This window comes from Vicugna pacos, chromosome 9 (genome assembly GCF_048564905.1).
Source record: "Vicugna pacos chromosome 9, VicPac4, whole genome shotgun sequence".
Taxonomy (NCBI): Eukaryota; Metazoa; Chordata; class Mammalia; order Artiodactyla; family Camelidae; genus Vicugna; species Vicugna pacos.
The window spans coordinates 13,568,599-13,577,041 of NC_132995.1; positions in this window are offsets into that span (position 1 = coordinate 13,568,599).

Consider the following 8,443-nt stretch of genomic DNA (forward strand, 5'->3'; position numbering starts at 1 on the left):
CTCATGACATTTTATTTCAGAAATGTGTACCTTTTGACTGCCTTCACCCATTTTGCCCAACCCCCACACCCTGCCTCTGGCAACCACCCAGCTGTATTCTGTATTTATGAGTTCTGGTTTTTTAGTTATTTCTTATTAAAAGGCAGTAGTTCTTCTCTGAATTCAGAGTAAAGTATCCCTATCCACTGAAGCCAGGTTGCTCTAGGTCTCCAACATCACACCCTTGTACAAGTCCCTCTGTGGAGGGTCCAGACATTACCACTCCTGAGAGAAGTCAATGGAAACATCACTGAAATTCACCAACCCCTGAAATGAGAAACCTTTATGAATATGATCGTGCATACCACTGTTATCACAGAGAAAACTTTTAATTAAGGGCATTAATAAAAAGTCTTAATTTAAGCATTGTCTATGGTAGTGTTCATGGTATTAACTGCTCCAACAAAAGTCTGTAATAATCCTAGTTTTTAAAACTCTACCTTAACTACATTGGTTACTATATTTTAAAGAACAAAGATATTTTATACATATGAATAAAGAGCAAATGACAAACAAAACTAAAGATTTAATAAAAAATAAAAGTGTATATTATACACCCTGAATGCTTTAAAATTCCTTCACATGGGAGATGAGGGTGGCCTATCGTGCAGACTGGCATTCAGCCAGTCTAAATTCCAGGGTCAAATCCCATTATTCCTCAAGGAAAGTAACTCCTGGCTCACTGTCATTTACTCCAACCCAACTCCTGTCTTAATTCATGGAGATTTCAAGATATAACTAGATACATGTTTTATTAACTTGATCTATCAATTCAATAACCTCTCATCCCCCTATATTCTCATCCTATTGACTACCTCAGCCACTCACCCTATATCATTTGTTGTATTTGTTTGTTATTATTAACAATTTTCCATAATCTCAATTTTAAGTATCCAACACTGATTTTTTTTTCTTTCTCAGTCCCGAAAACCTTAACTGAAACGACTTCAACCATCCCGCTGAGATTTTCAGTTCACTGCTCCAACCATGTTTTCACTGCCTAAAACACCCCTAATTTTCACTCCCCTCCTTACCTATCTCAATGTCCATGTTCCATCATTTCAATTACCTACTCACATCTTCAATCCCCTTATTATGCTCGTTTCATCACATTCATCTTGCAAAAATATCAATCTCTGATTGCAAATTACTGATTTTTCAATTATTTGATATTTTGATTATTGATTACTGATTCCTGATTCATGCCTGCAGCTGCTACACTGCATATGACTGAAGAAAAACAAGCAAGCAGGCTTTTCTCACCTGAAAGCGATGGCTCCCAGTGCTTTCCCCAAAACACACTCTATTTTATAGTCCAGTAAGTTTCCTACTCCCACTGACAAATATTTAACATATTCTTAGCTTGCCTGAAACCCCCAACAACTCGCTGTGGTGGAGGAAATATGGCCATGGAAATTTGAACACTCCTCCCACTGATGGAGTCTGTCTCCTGTTCAGTTGTGACTGCTCTGACCGCCAGGCTGCGCTGGGAGTGACACTATGTCAGTACCAGCACTAAACTACTCTCTTCTCGGGTAACAGGCATGTGAAAATCAACCTAACTAAAACTAAATTCTTGCTCTTATTCCTCCCAAAATGTCCACTCCCAAATGTCCCTTCACCTAAGCAAATGACAACTCCACCTCCCATTTGCTCAGGCTGCAATCTTTGGAATCCACTCTAGATTTGCCTTTTTCTCATAGCCCACATCTAATTTTTCAGGGAAAACTTTGGCTCTACCGTGAAAATATATCCAGAGTCCTGACACTTCTACTAATAGTAATCACTTGATTATTGCAATAACCTCCTAATTTTATACTTTAACTTTCCCCACAGATCCTTATTTTTAACAGATAAGCCTTTAAAACAGTGCTACTTTTTAAATACAAGCCAATCATGGCACTCTTCTGTTTCCAAGTGGCAAATCACTCTAATCACTTAGAGAAGAAAAATAACCATCACTGGAGCTGTCTACCAGCTTCTACAAAACTTGGCCTGACATTAGCTCTAGGCCCTCAGCTCCTACTTTCTTTGCAAATTCAACTTGAGCCACAGCAGCCTCCTCCCTCCTTGAGAGTCTTGTAACAGCCAGACAAAGCTTCCTTTCAGAGCATTTGAAATCACTCTTTTTTCTACTTGGAATAATACTTCCCTAGACATCCAGAAAGAACGACAAAACTTTTCTTTCTCCCTCCCCTCCTTCATGTCTTCCACAAAGGTCGTATTTACTGGCAACCTTACTGAAACTGCATTCCTCTATCAGATTTTATGTCCTTCTCTTGCTTGAATTTTTTTCCCAGAGATTGTATCAGCATGTGACATATATTTTATTTCTCTCTGTGTTACCTGTATTTTCTATTAAAATACAGACTACAACAAATGTAGCACCCAGTCCAGACAAGTATCTGGCCCCAGTGATGACCAGTAATGTCAGTAGGAAAAAACAAATGAATAAAAGGATGGCAATGACTTCTCGCTCAAATAGTTAATTAAGAGCTTACTATAGACCAGGTTCCCTTTAGAGGTCTTTGCTAGTACTAGAATATAGAAGTTAAGAACATATTAAAGGCAGATAACACTTACTGCTATCTTATAGATGAGAAAATGGAAGCACTGGGAGGTTAGTCATGTGAAATAATCACACAGCAAGGAAATGTCAGAATGAGATGGGGACACAAACGTCTATCAAGAAAATACGCTCTCTCATCTGGATATCATTAAAAAGATGTTCAGAGCCGTGGTTCCAAACACAAAATACAGAAAATAATTTAAGTGTCTACCGATGATGACAGGTGAAATCAGTCACTATACAGGCGAGGTGACAGTACTGTCCCATCGGAAGTGAGGCAGCAGAGTGCATGTTCCCTGATGGCAGAGACTTTTAACAGAGGTTTCACTGCCGTGTATCCACGGCCACTAAACACTGATTGCCATAAAAATACAGTTTCATAGTTTAAAGAATGTGTTTAATAAACAGGATAACACTAACAAATTCTTAAGTATAAAAATGTGTTACACTATGAGCAGGATTTTTCCATGTAAGAAAAAACACAAAAGTACAAATATGTATGTGAAAATATTAAAAGCTGTATCTGAAAGCTGGGTGCAGAACTGATTCTTTTTTTAATGTTTGCTTGATTTTCAAATTTCTTAAAGAACTTTAGTGGATTGCTTGGTTAATATTAATATGTTTTCTAGAATTAAAAAGAACAAAGAAAAAGACCATTTCTGTGACATAAGTGTACATGAATAAAGTAGTCATTCTTATTGAATCCTACATCTTTTGTTCCAGACATAAATTCCTGTGCACAAAGGAGGCTGCTCCTATATTCCACAGTAAAAACAAAAACATAAACAAAATATCTGGCAAGAAATTATTTCATATTAAGTAAAACAGATTAAGCACCTTAATTAGCCTATTTAATATGAAATGGGTCTCAGTAAAAAGGATTTCCTGCCTAAAATGAGTACATATTTAAGTAATTATGCTAATAAATATTTTAAATTTAACAAATGTCTTATAACTATTGTTCATTCCAATCAACATCAAGTATCTTTTTTGGTGACAATTAATGGACATTTATTACAGCTCAGACAAGAAGCTAAGCACTTATAGACATCACAGAAAATCTGTCTAAGATAAATATAATTATTGTCACTTTAATCATAGGACAACATTTCCGCAACTATTTAAACACCATGTGACAAAGATTTTACTATTTGTTCCAGCCAACACCTGAGGATAGTGCCCCTCTCTCCCAGTCTCTGTGGGAGGGCAGGAGTCTAACTTCCATAAGCTCAGACTGCAAACTCAAATGGGTTTCACATGGACCAACCCAACCCCTCTGCCCTCTTTTTGTAAATTTTCACTTCCCTGATCCTACTGAGCCCCCGCTTACTGAAGCCCCCCACCCTACTCCCTCAACCTCCCTTCAAAATGCCCTATCACCACTGCACAAATTGAAGTGGAGTTCAGTTCACCCTGGACTCTTTCCTCTCCTGCAATAGTATATTACTAATTAAAATGTGTTCTCAGCACTTTAATGTTGGGATCAGTTAATCTTTGATATTTCAGTGGTAAAGGAAACAAATATTCAAATATCCTGATTTGTAATTCCTAGAAATCAATCAGGAAACTCATTCTCTAAAAGAATGAAATATTTTATAAATGAGGAACTCGGAATTATTAGTGTTGACCTGACATCTAAACCAATTCTTTTAAATCTATCCAGAAACATGTATATCTCCACCACAGAAAACAGATTAAAATCAAGTGAAGCGCTTTGGGGTTGGGGGGTATAGCTCAGTGGTAGACCCTAAGGTCAGCGTGCACCAGGTCCTGGATTCAATCCCCAGTGCATCCATCAAGGGGGTTAAAAAAAAAGATCAAGTGAAGGGCTCTTTCTCTTCAAAATATCTGAATACAGTATAATCGAGGGAGATCTGAACTACTAAACCACTCCACATAAAAAAGACACTGCATCCTTTCTGGAGATAATCAACATAGAAGTGCCTAGAAGTATTATCCATATATTTGTTCAATAAATGTTAAATGTTAAATGATAATCAACATAGAAGTGCCTAGAAGTATTATCCATATATTTGTTCAATAAATGTTAATTTAATTTCATCAAACGGACAAATTCCCAGGATGAGAAAGTTTGTCCTTTAGTCCTCTTTATTATCTTCACCCAAATCACTGATTTAAGCATATCAAACCCTTTCTCAAACACCTTCAAAACACAGTTTGCTCCAAAGTAGGGTCCCTATTCTTCAGCCTGGCATTCAGACTCTGCCTGACCTGTCCCCACCTAGACTAAGAGGTGATGAATCCAAAAAAACTTCCCCAGCTACGCTGGGAAATTAAGGAGTGAGGCAGGGAGGGTGTGCTCTGTTCAGTGGTTCCCACCACAGTGTCCAGGGGAGCAAAGGAAAAGGTAGGAAGTGTAACACGTGGACTTTACAGGCCACGTCTAACTGGAAATTCTGCCAACCCAGAATGTGGACCAAGCACAGGGAAAATGATTTTTTGACACAGAAGCAGATTATCCAGATTTTCAGGTGAAATTTTCCTATTATTAATGCTGAAAACTCACCCAAACATCATAATAAAGCCCGTCCCTGTTCCACATGTGTACAGCTACTGTATCTTCAACTGATATGTTAAAAAAAACCCCACAACAACCTTAAATAAGGTTGGCCATGACACTCTCCCACACTGTGGCAAGGGCAGTGTGGCACATCAGAGAATGACCACATTTCCTGCCCTCCTCTTTCCCAGTGGCATGTCTTCTCCAGCCTACCAAATCCTTCTTGTCTGCCCGTCCCTCTGGAAGTCCTCCCCTACCTCTCCAGCCCGTGGGCTCCCTGATATCCCTGCCATCCTCTGCCATCATCTACTACTGGGTATTCAAGCACTGACCTTCCTATATTTTTCTTTAAATGCTCCATCTATGCTGTTCAAAGCCACTTGGTGAAACTCCACACGGATGGAGCGGGGCGAGCTCCAAGACCAGTGCGGGTCAGGACCAGAACTGACCACAAGGCCGTCTCGCGGCCAGAGAAGGGAATGGATGCACCAAATGTCAGAGACGATGAAGTATCAGTAAACACTCAGGTGTATTCTAATTTTCCTGGGCCCCACAGCCATTTTCACATTTTCCTGAGTGCTTTACCTGGACATGAGCACAGATCTCCAAACTGCAGATGGGAGGAACTGAAGAGAAAGGAAAGGCGCTGGGAGAAAGGGCCGCTTCACAAACTGAAGAGGGGCCTGTCCGCGGCCGCAAAATGCGGCGAGAGAAGACGCTGGCGCTTCCCAGACCTCAGCCGATCCAAGAAACAAGCCTCGAGAGACGCCACGGGGCCGACTGCCCTAACTTCCGTACTGGAGTCGGAAGAAAGGGGCCTCTGGCACCGCGAGAGTTTGAAATCCCGCGGAGTGCACCTGCAGCATAAAGGCTGGTTGGGGAACCCCTTTCCGGGTGCCAGCTCCCTGTAGGCGAGGCCCAAGCTCGAGCCGGTCATGTGGGCTGCTGGGCTCCAGGCTCATTGGTCCGATTCCTGGAGGGTGGGTGGCCCAGGGGCTCGGGAAGCAAAAGTGGCATCTGAGGCCTCTGGGGAGATAGGACTATTAAACTTAAATCTTCTAAATCTTGTCAGAACAAAGAATAAACAGCAAGCACGACAAAGGTATATACCTTTAAGGTTTCAAGAGACAGATTAGCACCTACATAGTGCGTCAGCATGACCTTAGTGTCTGGGAAGGGAGACTTATCTTCAAAGGAGTACTAGCAGTAGTATCATGGGGGAGGCCGTTATCCGTGTTTTCAAAGTAGACACTCTAAGCGGTCTGGTAAATGCATTCATTTCTTTAATGGTTAAAGCAGATGTGCAAAATGCATATTTGACAGACTGTAAGGCAGGCTGTTCTAGTTAGCATAAAGTTCAACCAAAATCATGTGTAAGCCAGAATGATTTCTCCATACCTTAATACTGAAATTGGTGAAAATTTCCTTTATAAAAGCAATCAATGTGAAAATTATTACTATGGCTATCATGTGGAAATTGGAAGACAAAAATTATCCCAGAATATAAATTATTAACTTTGAAATACTGAAATAGAGTATTTTAAGTTAAACTAGGGTTCAACAAACAATAGCCTCTGAGCCAAATCCAATTCACCCAATTCTCTTCAGGTAGTATTGACATCTTACCAATATTAAGTCTTTCAATCCATGAACATGGGATACCATTACATTTATTAAGATCTTCTTAAATTTTATAGGTTTATAGTTTTTCTTTTTTTTTTAATTGTTTTGCAGTTTTCAGTGTACAAGTCTTTTTACCTCCTTGGTTAAAGTTATTTTTAGGTATTTTATTCTTTTTGATGCTGTTGTAAATGGGATGGTTTTCTCAATTTCCCTTTCTGATGGTTCCTTGGTGGCTATGAAAATACAACTGATTTTTTTTTTTTTCCAGTATACTTGCTCTACAATGTTGTGTTATTTTCTGGTGCATAGCAAAATGATTCAGTTAAGTAGAGATATAACAACTAATTTTTGCATGTTAATCTAGTATTCTGTAGCTTCACTGAACCTATATATTAGGTTTTTGTAGTTTCTTAATGAATTCATCTACATTTTCTATGTATAGAATGATGTTGTCTGCAAATAGAGATAGTTTTATTGCTTCCTTTTCAATTCAGATGACTTTTACTTCTCTTTCGTACCTAATTGGTCTGACTATGGCTTTCAGTACTATACAAAGTTTAAAATACTTACTTTGTGAATACTTTATTCACAAAATAATAATATCAAAATGAAAATATTACCAAAAGCAGTAAAGTAATTTTACTTAAAAAAGTAAATACTACCAAAAAAGGCAAGTGCAACACTATTGAAAGCAGACGAATTAGAAATACTGAATGGGACCTGAAGTTGCTCCATGGTTTTAGAAGGGAAAATTCATCAAGAAGAAATGTTATTAATTTCCATAGAGCTAAATAAAATAGCTTTGAAATGTATTAGGCAAAATTGGATGGAAATACATGGAGAAATGTTTCCTAACATGATCATAAATTTATTTATAATATCACTTATAGAAATTTAAGTACTAAGTTTTTAAAAATAATTATTTTTAAAAATAATAAGGCTTATTTCTTCTGCTGGGGTGAACATAATGGCATTTGTTCTATTAATAATATTTATATTTACATTTATATCACTAACTTTACATGTGCTAAACATAATATAAATTAATAAATAAAAGTAAAGATAGATCATTAATCAAAACAACAGGAGAATAAAATAACTATATTGAAAAACATCAAATTTTATAAACTTTTGTGTTAATTTTGGTATATTATTAAAATAGGTATATACACTCACACATTAAATATTTGCTTTAAGATTCAGAGCTTGATCACATTCAAAACTAAACTTCATGAATTAAAATGGAAGAAATCACAAAATACATTGATTACAATGCTATAACATAAAAAGCTAAATACTAGGATCTTGTAAAAATAAATATAGCCAACTAGCCATTTGTAAGCACTTTTTGAAACAGTAATTCTTGTCTAAAAGGGAAAATAAAATGAGAAATATGTACCATTTAGAAATGAACTTTCAGAATAGTAAAAAGATGATATATAAACCAAATTGATTAAATAAGCTTGAAAAACAATACAATAAAAAGGAAATTAGCTTGAAATTAGTAAATATTACCAGAAATTAACAAAATATAAAATAAAAAGACACACTAAAGAAATGATTAAAAGCATAAAGCTGCTTCTTTGATTTAAAAATGTAGATATAAAAAGATACATTACAAAGGAAAGATTAAAAAATAGAAAAACATAATTGGCAAGAATATTCAGAAAGAGATACACAGCCACAAGCAT